Source organism: Palaemon carinicauda, chromosome 7 (assembly GCF_036898095.1).
Source record: "Palaemon carinicauda isolate YSFRI2023 chromosome 7, ASM3689809v2, whole genome shotgun sequence".
NCBI lineage: Eukaryota > Metazoa > Arthropoda > Malacostraca > Decapoda > Palaemonidae > Palaemon > Palaemon carinicauda.
In genome coordinates this window covers 28,324,084-28,336,583 of record NC_090731.1, presented here as the reverse complement: position 1 = coordinate 28,336,583, position 12,500 = coordinate 28,324,084, and the positions used below count along the sequence as shown (strand labels likewise).

The following is a 12,500-nucleotide window of genomic DNA, read 5'->3' as shown; positions in this document are numbered from 1 at the left end:
CAATAGATCACATCTCTCTCTCTCTCTCTCTCTCTCTCTCTCTCTCTCTCTCTCTCTCTCTCTCTCTCTCTCTCTCATACAATACCTCTTAATATTAGAGACCTATACAACTCATACGAGTATATATATATATATATATATATATATATATATATATATATATATATATATATATATATATATATATATATATATATTTATATATATATATATATATATATAAATTATATATATATATATATGTATCTACCTATCTATCTCTCTCTCTCTCTCTCTCTCTCTCTCTCTCTCTCTCTCTCTCTCTCTCTCTCTCTCTCTCTCTCTTATACCCATTACTAAAGTTTATCATGAATCCTTCCTTCAAATGATATATCCAAACTTAATAATCGATAAGGAAATATATCCCATCAATCTATTAATAAATTGTATAAGCCCACGAGACTCAATTAAATAACTTGAAAAACAATTAGCAAAAATATGCTATTTCATTTATTAGAACTCTAATTCCAAGTGATATAAAAATCTAGTTTCTCAATCTTCTTGAATAATTCATCCATAAGTTATTAAACAGAATCTATCAATACTCATACCGTTAATTAATTAAATTGTGCTTTTTTATTATTTTCCTGTATATTACAATAGTAGTTTAGGAGGTCGAGAGATTTTTTTCTCTTCTTTTCATGCTTTTTCATATGATTGCGCTTCCATAACTTCATTATCTTTGCTTTCTTTTGATAAAAGACATATAATGCCGATAGTCAAACTAAAAAAAAAACTCCTTTACGCAAAATTTTGGAAATTCTTACGGAATTGATTATTATCTTTTTTTTTTATCATTTATTCTAGTCACCGTTAGTTTTAAATAGCCTGCCTATTTCATTCACAGGTCGATAAATTCTCTTAATTTTTTTCTATAAGGTTTTCAAATGCCTTCCATACATTAATTATACATGAAATTATTCTATCCAAATTATTTAGACTTCTCTCAACGCCAATATGCCCAAAGAATACTTTTGAAAATTATTATTTTCTAAATTGACATTAGCACTTGTAAATAAGTAAATTGTTTCAAATTATTCAAGCCTTTAACATGTGCCCATTCAATAAGATAAACGAAAGTGAAAATAATATAAACAACCTTATCTCCTCTCCCAAAACGTGTACAGTAAGTCCGAAAGTTATCGGCCTTGTTCCTCCGGACCCGAAAGGAGATTACTTTTGTTGCATAACATACTTCTGCACTAACACGTCTCTTAGGATAATTCTATCCTTTTAACTATCTATATACTTTAATCCCTCCTTTTTTTCATGAAATGTTACAGATGAAATTTTCAAGAAAGAATAGAGACAAAATTTTCATGATAGTTTAAAGACGAAATTTTCTTGAAGGTTTAAAAACGAAATTTGCATGAAAGTTTAAAGACAAAATTTTCATGAAAGTTTAGAGACGAAATTTTCATGAAAATTTAAAGAAGAAATTTTCATGAAAATTTAAAGACGAAATTTTCATGAAAGTTTTAAGACAAAATTTTCATGAAAGTTTAGAGACGAAATTTTAATGAAAATTCAAAGACGAAATTTACATGAAAGTTTAAAGACAAAATTTTCATGAAAGTTTAGACACGAAATTTTAATGAAAATTCAAAGACGAAATTTACATGAAAGTTTAAAGACAAAATTTTCATGAGTTTAAAGACGACATTTCCTAAAGAAAAGAACAAAATTTTAAAGACCACACCTTGTGCTTCACAACGATTCTAGCAGAACTATTTGCAACATTCATGGCACCATTTAACTGATCCTGGTGCAGCGCCAAAAAAAAAAAAAAAAAAAAAAAAAAAAGGACTGAACCTTGAGACCCGGTAGTATTGCGTAAATCCTCTTGCCAGATACAATTAAATCTTCCCCCAAACAAGTAATGCTAGAATAACACCTTTTTAAGTTTTGTTATGATAATTTCCGCGTGATAACCTCAACAGAACTATTTCAATGCTATTAGAATGACTGTATGTAAGATTGAGTTCACAGCAATAGCATGATTTGTGTTAAGTGGTCACGCTATAATATGATTATCCAAAGAGGGGGATTTCACATAAACAAAGGTAGCATCATGTTTACAATTATATAAAGATGGAATATCTTGGCTGAACTCTACTTAGGTCCTCGGTGGCCCAACCCGCCAATTGCCTGCTCAAGGTTAGAAACAATATTTGTTGGCAGTCACTCTTCAAGTATTTCCGTCTGCCCCCTCGTTTCTAGTCGGGAAAAAAATTAATATCCATAAATATTCCTCGCTTCCGATTTTCTCGGTCTTTTTTTCAATGCCATTTCATCTCAGACGTCTGGAGAGACTTTTATTGAAGACAACATAAATCTGAGGAAAAAAAGTTTCTATATTTTCTTCTGCGACACTTATTTCATGATCTGAAGTTCGGGTTATATCAAATGCCAAATGCGATTAATTTGCGAAGAAGTTTATAAAATTTCTATATTTTCTTCTGCGACGCTTAATTCATGATCTGAATATCGGGTTATATCAAATGTCATAATCGAGTGCTTTGCGTAGTTCGTCACTGGAAAATTTAACAGCAACATGTACCTATGGTAGGCTACACTGTCACCCCGAATTCACTATTGTGATTCGATTATTTTTTTTTCTTTTTTTTTATGGTAATATCGTTATACGCACATCTCAACATTTCAAATTTACTCGTCAATATATTTCGCACTCCTTTCCTTCCTGGGCTTCCAAAGTTCTCTTTTACTCTTCGAACTTGCACTCTGAAGATTCTCACTAGCAATCTAACACTTCAGATTCGACCTCCGGAGTTGCATAATTGTATTCTGCTTCTTATAGTAGCTAGATTCTTCACTCTAAACTGCTCTTTATATCATACTTAGTTGTAACGTTATTTGCCTCTGAGCCATTTCCGTCAGTAACTTCATGTGAAAGAAAAAGAAAAAAAAATAGAAAAACTCTCCTTCCAACCATTGATATTTTTTATTTATTGGAAACTTTGTGTTTTGTTTGACATCTACTGTATATATGACAATTTTTTTTTTTTTTTTTTTTTTTTTTTTTTTTTTTTTTTTTTTTTTTTAGAAAAAAAATTTTGGGGAGGTGTGAGGGCTTTTATGTTAGTTTATGCAATCCAATTATTTGTTGATGATAGTTTCCTTTTTTTGCTGGACTTTTATTTTTATTATCAATGTTGCTACTGTCAGTCGTACTTTAGAAATATATATATATATATATATATATATATATATATATATATATATATATATTATTATTATTATTATTATTATTGTATATCGGGAGTAGACCCTCTTTCAAGCAAGTTTTATTCAAGGCCAATAGATTGGCCTTGGTTTTATTAAAAGTGATAGCTGCCTCAGTGGCGTTAATCTTGTAATGAACTTTTTCAAAAGAACAATAAAAAAAAGTTTTTACATGATTAACGCCACTGAGGCAGCAATTATTATTATTATTATTATTATTATTAATATTATTATTATTATTATCTAACGTCAAGAATCTTTTCTGCGCTGCTTTTCCCTGCTTGCTTTTAGTCTGTACCCCATGCGCTCTCCTATCAGATCACAGAGTGAGCAAGGTGCGAATGTCTTTGAGGACAGAAGACTTATTTATATGTCTGATGTCACCCTTCCTTTCCTTCCGCATGGCATTGAACCTTTTTCTTCATTGCATTCTGATCACTGGTTTTGATTCCTTATCTTGATAAATACTCTCGTTGATTCAATAAGGATAAAAACTGTAATCATTTTTTGCCCTCTTTCACCAATCTTATTTCAAAGTGTAAGTTAAAATGGATTTTGTCGGCAGAATCAATTTGTCATCTTCTGGGAACTACAAGAAATTTTTAAACTGATAAAAGTTCTTCTTAAATTACTTGCCTATTAGAAACGTCCTTGCCTGGCAATCGACGGACAGGAGTTTAAGTCCCGCTCAAGCTCAATAGTTTCTTGTGATTTCTGCAACCGCACTATCCTTGTGAGCTTGGGATGTTGGGGTGCAGTTTAGAGGAGCCAATAGGTCTACCTATTGAATCATCCGCAACCATTGCCTGACCCTCCTTGGTTCTAGCCTGGGTGGAGAGGGGCCTTGGGCTCTGATCATATGTATATATGTTCAGTCTCTAGGGCATTGTCCTGCTAGCTAGGGTATTATCACTGTTCCTTGCCTCTGCCATTAATTAATGGCCTTTCAAACCTTGAAACACGGTAACATGCCTCACTTAGAGTTTCATGTTTGTTATCAGTGTCGTAGCAAAGTGAGTGACGGGAGGGTGGCCCCCGGGTCTCCAAGAGAGGGGCCCCTCCAAAGAAGGGTCATAAAATAAAAATTCTAAGTTTCCATCAACTCACCAGGATAAGGGGGAGGGGAGCCTCTTTACTGGCTAGCCCTCCCGGGCCCCTATATCCAAAGCTCTAGCTACGCCTACTGTTGTTAACGGCGCTACTACTACTAATACTACTCCAGTTTCAAATAACACCTTCACTCCCATCCCAACTCTGAGGAAGCTTGTCATTAACCCTAATGTGAAGGTGGTGCAAATTTTGATTGCATCTTGAAACAGGCCAATGAAACAATTGCCAAAGACAAATTCTATGTCCTTTTGACTAATAATCTTCTTCCATCTCCAATAAGATGTTAGGGTACCGTAATTACATGCAAAACATTTCATATCTATCAGGATTTTTGGTAACATTTAAATGCTCCTCTATTTTAGATGATAACTATCATGGGGCAGGGTCTGGATACCTGCGAGAAGCAGAATTTAGTCCTTAACTGGTGCATGTATGCTCTTTATAAGCATATCCTTCAGATTTATGAAGATGTATCCGTCTACTATGTTTTAAAATGCTGCTCCTTTATTTTGAGAGACTTTCTACTTCCCCTTTTCCCCTATATGTATATATATATATATATATATATATATATATATATATATATATATATATATATATATATATATATATATATATATGTATATATACAAATATATATATATATATATATATATATATATATATGTATATATACAAATATATATATATATATATATATATATATATATATATATATATATATATATATATTCTTTTTTATCCTGTACCATTAATTTTCATTTCTTTGCAATTATGCATAATCAGGTTTTCAATTGGTTGTATAAGTTTCCATATCTGTTTAATTAATTTCTCTACTTCCCTTTACCTTCTAGTATGTATTTTACCCTGATTAGTATGCTGTGCAGTTTGGTCCTTTCATTCTTATTGTGATTATGGCAATAATATGAGTTTGGTATTGTACTCGGCTACACTATTCGACACTATTACATCCAATATCTCTCAGTTTATAGCTTAAGTAAGTTTACTAACACTCGATTGGGAAATGATTTAATATGTTTCTTGCTATGAGCAAACCTGATATGAGCAGCCATGCCAGTCTCTCTGCCTGGCCAAAGAAGAATCGGACTTTTCCCAACAAATGAAGACTATTCCCCGGAAAATGAAATCCCACAACGTTGACATTGGAGCCATTCTAAAACTAGAATGCAACGCCACAGTAAACAATGCAATACAAAAGATCGTTTCTTTAACTTCTCCTGCATTTTGGCCTGTGTTCCTTGCTGCCAAAGAGCTCTGGGTAAAGCTCAGGACAAAACCCAATGCATGTGTTTGTTTACAAAAGAAAGGTCACTCCCCCTTGCTTGGCTTTTCACTTGGATTCTTAACATACCTGGGAGAGAGAGAGAGAGAGAGAGAGAGAGAGAGAGAGAGAGAGAGAGAGAGAGAGAGAGAGAGAGAGAGAGCAGTTGATTTAAAGATGTTTATCCTTGGATGATTTTACTGCTTTGTTTATCCTTGGATGATTTTACTGCTTGTTAGATGCTTGAATGTAGCATCCCCAAACACAAGAGAGAGAGAGAGAGAGAGAGAGAGAGAGAGAGAGAGAGAGAGAGAGAGAGAGAGAGAGAGAGAGAGAGCATTTCCACACATGGATACTTCTACAATAACAAGTTACTTAATAAGTAAATAGCCGTCAAAAAAGGCAAATCAAATAAACTGCTTTTAGGAATCTTACTAAGAGAGCAAAACTGCCAATACATGATATCGAAGATGACCTCAGCAAGTTCTTGTTGATTTCATGGTGGCCATAAGGTTGAACGTAGAAGCAAGAAGTGCAAAGTTGCCATTTCCAAAGTCATGCCACTCTAACCGTTCCGCTGAAGCAGACCAATTGTTTCTTTCGTAATTAACTGCACTCTTGTTTTTCCTTGTCTTCTTTTCTGCACTCTTGTTTTTCCTTTTCTTCTTTTCTGCATTCTTGTTTTTCCTTTACTTTTTTGCACTCTTGTTTTTCCTTTCCTTCTTTTCGACACTCTTGTTTTTCCTTTTTTCTTTTCTTCGGACCTATTTTCGAAGAAGGAATTAAGCTCTTTGTATTGTTGGCCATATTCCTGCCTCTTGTAAGGTAAATTCTTCCCTTTCCGGGAAAGGCTTATTTACTGCTCGGATAAAGCTTCGATAATTATAGTGGACTGGTTGCTTAAGTCATGGCAGTTAATCTCCTTTATAAGATAAAGCAAGTGTCTGGCTAAACACACACACACACACACACACACACACATATATATATATATATATATATATATATATATATATATATATATATATATATATGCATATATATATGCATATATATATATATATATATATATATATATATATATATATATATATATATATATATATATATATATATTTCGATCACGCTCGACTCGCCCCTTCTCTCAGGTAGTAGGAGAGAGAGTAGTCACAACCTGGAGGGAGGAGGTGCGGGTGCATGTATATCTATCGTTGATATTCTACGAGTGTTAATTAGATAAAATTCAAAGACAGTAAAAATTTAGTTTAAGAAATCGGCAGAAAATGCAATAGTTTGATTTCTAACATTGGAGATTTCTACTTCGTGTTATTTTTTCCCCCGTTTCTTATCTCAAATCTTTTTGACTTCTGTTACTATAAATTTATTTTGTATCGATAAAGAATTAAAAACTTACGTTTATCCGTTTCTAGCACTCATCTCACGGCGATTGCAGAAGGGTGGGCTTTTGATATTTTGAAATAATCTCCCAGAATTAGGTCAGAATTTACTTATTGCTATGGCATCCTGTTTAAAAAGAAACATTAGTATTAAAGTGGTTTCTAAAATCTTAACTAAGTATTTATCTCGTTTCAACAGGGGGTCAAATGGATGTTTTACCTCAAGTCTTAAAGACTAACGCTTTTAACTATAGTCAATTTCTTTTAGCGATGCCTTTTTAGCTCGGAAAAGTTTCCTGGTCGCTGATTGGTTGGACGAGATAATTCTAACCAATCAGCGATCAGGAAACTTTTCCGAGCTAAAAGGGCACCGCTGCAAGTCGGTGCAAATCTGCCTCGATAAAAGAAATGGACTATAGTAAATATTCGTGATGATACGTAACTGACAAAAGGCATTAAACATAGTGAAAGCGCCTGTTAACCAAATGAATATATGCACCGATTCCTATAATAAGGGTTTTTTTTTTTTTCAGGCATATTGTAGTGTTTTCCTTAAGACTAAAAATAAAGAGGCCACTGTTACAACTGCATAGAAATATTTACTTTCCATGATAATGGTAACCTATTGTGGGAGATAAAATCGTTCTGCAGTGTATATATATATATATATATATATATATATATATATATATATATATATATATATATATACATATATATATATATATACACACATATATATTTATAGTATACACTATATATATGTATATATATATATAACTATATATATATATATATATATATATATATATATATATATATATATATATGTATATATACATATATATATATATTATCATTTCATTTTCGTTTAGGGGGAAAATAAAAAAAAAGACTAAAAATAGACTATTCGACCAAAAAAGGATTCATTCAGCTTAATCTTAATTCATTAAAGAAAACCCCCAAAGCTTTGAGATAATATACAACGCGTGAAACTGATGCAAAAACCTAATTCAATAAATGGCAATAAACAAAATTGGAAAACATACATACAAAAAAAAAATGAATCAAACTTTTAATGACTAAATGAAAACAAACCTATATATAAAGATGAACATCAAGTTGAAAGTCATTGTACTTAACCTTGCATAATCGTAACCCATATTCGTCAGCACGTTTCAAATTCACGGAGAAAGCCACTCTAGCCCGATAGATTAGCTGACACTCAGCTGATGCTGCTGACAGCATGCTTTGTAAATGTTTCATCAGCTGGTATCATCTAAAATTGTTTCAGAATAAACGATGAGAAAGAAATTTAATTGAACCTTTATGGCAGGACTTTTTGGATGGAGCTCGTATCATAGTCACTGTGAAGAATTTGATCAAAATTATATTCTAATCTTTTGTGCGTACTTCCATTACCTCACGTAAAAACCGCATTTATTATCATTATCATTATTATTACTTGCTAAGCTACAACCCTAGTTGGAAAAGCGGGATACTATAAGCCCAGGGGCTCCAACAGAGAAGATCTCCCAGTGAGGAAAGGAAACAAGCAAAAATTAAATATTTCAAAAACAGTAATAACATTAAAATAATTATTTTCTATATAAACTATGAAAACTCTCTCTCTCTCTCTCTCTCTCTCTCTCTCTCTCTCTCTCTCTCTCTCTCTCTCTCTTCTATTAGTATTCATTCACTTTGGTGGAGAGTAAGATTGTTGTAAAATTCAAATTAGATTTCATGATATATTCCGATGCAAATTTTGTATTGTTTTCTTTGAAAAATATATCATTAAATAAGAAGCCTTGAAAGAATCATCCATAACTCAGGTAATTTGAAAGCAAACCAGACTTTCTCATAACTCAGTTATCTAGATTATACTGGAAACAATGTTATTATGAAGAAAATATTGGAATATTTCTTACTGATCCCTTTATTTGTTAGTTAGAAACCATTCAGGGGTTTAAAGGTTTAAAGGCCACTCATGAATGACAGAGGCAGGGGAAAATGACATTGCTCTATCAAACAGGACAAGTCCGCAGAGACTGACCATTTATACATATGATCAGCGCCCAAGACCCCTCTCCAACCAAGCTAGGACAAAGGAGGGCCAGGCAATGGCAGCTAATGACTCAGCAGATAGACTTATAGGCTCCCACAAACGCCCCATCCTTAGTTCACAAGGATGGTGAGGTTGCAGCGACTAAAGAAACTTACGAATATGAGTGGTACTCGAACCCCAGTTTGGCGGTCACCAGTCATAGACCTTACCACATCGGCCATCACAACCCTAGTGTTAGTGGTTTTATTTCTTGCACATCTTTTTGTTGCAGCCAGGGCGTACACTGATGTGTATAGTGCATATATTTATACAACCGTATAGCACATAATTATGAACTATGATTATGTAACGAACTAAAGCCTCCAACGCCGTGCGAAGCAAAGGGCCTCCGTTAATTTCCATCATTCACCATTACCTCTTTTTATCTTTATCAAATCATGCACCTCACCATCCTTGTGAGCTAAAGATAGGGAGGTTTGGGGGAACTTATGGGTCTACTTGCTAAGTAATCAGCAGCTATTGCCTGGCCCTCCCTGGTCCTAACTTGAATGGACAGGAGTCTAGGGCGATAATCATATGGATATAGGGCATTGTCCTGCACTGTCGCTGACTCTTTACCTCTGCTATTCATGAGAGCCATTTAAGCCTTTATGTACGCAGATCTTGGCTTCCTCACTCTTCTAGAAGCTTTAGGTTAGGCGTTTATGCAGTCGATGAACGTGTCTACGTCAATGTCACCTATCAGTCATTAGTCACATATGTTGAACATTTGCCATCACCAATAAATTCATTAAGAATGCAACCCTGACATTTCCTGCAAGGCATTCACCACAAGGCCATATTTACCAAAACTCTAATAGGTTTCTGTATCAAGATTCCGTTCCACAGACTAAATCTAGTCTATCTAATGAGGTATACCACACACATACACATCACGCACACACATATATATATATATATATATATATATATATATATATATATATATATATATGTATGTGTATATATATATATATATATATATATATATATATATATATATATATACATATATATATATATAAGTAAATACATGTACGTATATGTATATACACATGCACACGCGCGCGCGCACACACACACACTAACACACACACACCATATATATATATATATGTATATATATATATATATATATATATATATATATATATATATATATATATATATATATATATATACATATATATACTGTACATATGTGATAAATGTAAATAATTGTGTTATTCATACTTAGCTAAGCTTGCCCCCTAGCCTGATTAGCCTTCGTTAGCCTTTGAAGATTTCGTTCTCAAATTATCCATAATTTTCAATTAATGTACAAAGATAGTCCCATTGTGCGTACAACACTGATAGGTTGAATTCCTAATGCTATGACCTCTACTAGAGGATTCCTCGTTTTCAAAACCTCTGATTTGGCAACATTGCTTTTAAGACTACCTGTATTCGTCAACACCTTCGACCTTTTAACAAGTTTTAGCAAATTTTGTGCCCTTTTACTCAGCAATAGTTCATTCTTTGCTTACTCAAGGTCTTCTGAGTACAATCAACCCATTCAATTTCCTCCCCCTTTTCTTCAATTCTCCTGCCCTTTATAAAATCTATAACTTGTGGTGGCCTATTGGAAACATCCCTGCCTGGCGATTCACCGGACTGGGGTTCGAGTCACGCTTAAGCTCGGTAACTTCTTGTAGTGTGTGCAACCACACCATCGTTAGGGAGGTAAGAATGGGGTGTTTGGGGAAGCATATAGGTGTACCTGCTGAGTCATCAGGACCCATTGCCTGGCTCTCCTTGGTCCCAGCTTGGGTGGAGAAGGGGTATGGGCCATGATCTTAAGTGTGTATGGTCAGTCTCTAGGGCATTGTCCGGCTAGGGCATTGTCACTGCCTCTTGCCTCTGCCATTCAAGAACGGCCTTAAGTAGGCCTACATTTCATTTCTCACGTTACCATTTATATTTAGTTCAGGAGACAGCTGACTATCGACATTCACACAACTTTTGTTATCGTGCTTCAAGTATATGTTCTTTTCTGATAGGTCCCCAATCTTCTTAAATTTTCAAATCCTTTCTCTGTCATCGTTTGTTTTGGTTTTTCAAAGTCTATGAATCCTTTTATGGCAGGATAAAATCTACTTTGCTGTATCATAAGCCACCACACACTAATTCGTTCTATTCTCCTGACTCGTGCCATTTCGTAACTCAGTTTTCGATAGATATATATATATATTTTTTTTTTATTTCTATTTAAAGGAAACTACAGGATATTTGTGCTACAATTCTTGTTCGGGTGATAGTTTAGATATTCCTTCTTTGATAAATCTTAAATTATTCACTGTATGTCAACCAACACCTGTTGTCCTACAGCAAACTGTCTGTTCTCACTTTTCACACCAAGCCTTTTCTTTGTCTTTCCTTGGCTCGTTTGACGGTTTTTAAGGGAAAGCTATCTTATTTTGCCGATCTTTTTTCTCCAATTCTTGACATATTCTCTATCCGTTTCCTCTCGATCTTTCCATTTTTCTGCCAATATTTTAATCGGTCCTTTTACTTCTTATCCGAACACCATTTCATTCGGGCTACATCCCAATATATCCTCAAATATCATTAACGGATGTCCCATTCATATCCTGTTCCTTCTTTGATAAAATTTAAGTTATTCAATGCCCTCAATCAATTGATTTATTTTCAGTACATTTGTTCGTATCATGACAAATTTTCTACCCTTTCTCCTTGACATGTTCTAAAGGCTTAATATGAACAGAAAATCGTCCGTTAGAAGAAATAATGCGTAAAAGGGCATCATAATACCAAACAATATAACTTTATATTGGACTCTTCCTTCCCACTAGTTATTTCAATTCTACATTCGGAGATTTAATTATTATCATTATCCTTATCATTACTAGCTAAGCTAAAACCCAAGTTTGAAAAGCAGGCTGTTATAAGCCCAAGGGGTTCAACGGGGAAAAATAGCCCAGTGAAGAAATGAATTAAGGAAATAAATAAACTAAATGAAAAGCAATGAATATACAATATCGAATATCTTAAGATCGGCAACAACTTCAACATAATTTAGATATGACATATATAGATTATGAAGAGACGCTCATTTCATGTCAGATTTTCTTCTAGATGGAAGTGCATCTGAGGAATTTTATAGCTTTTGGACCTGGTCATCCCTCACTTTAAAGGTTAAAAGACCGTTCATGAATGACAGAGACAAAGGACAGTGACATTGACCTAGCAAGCCCGACAATGCCCAAGTCCCCTCTCCATCAAAGCTAGGACAGCCGGGCAATGGCTGCTGATGACTCAGCATGTA

General features: G+C 33.9%; 1 protein-coding gene across 4 annotated transcripts in view; it reads left to right on the top strand.

Annotated features, from left to right (window-relative positions):
• LOC137643908 (high-affinity choline transporter 1-like) overlaps nucleotides 1-12,500 on the top strand; it is a 76,025-nt gene that overhangs the window by 597 nt on the left and 62,928 nt on the right. The gene's annotated exons all lie outside the window — the stretch shown is intronic.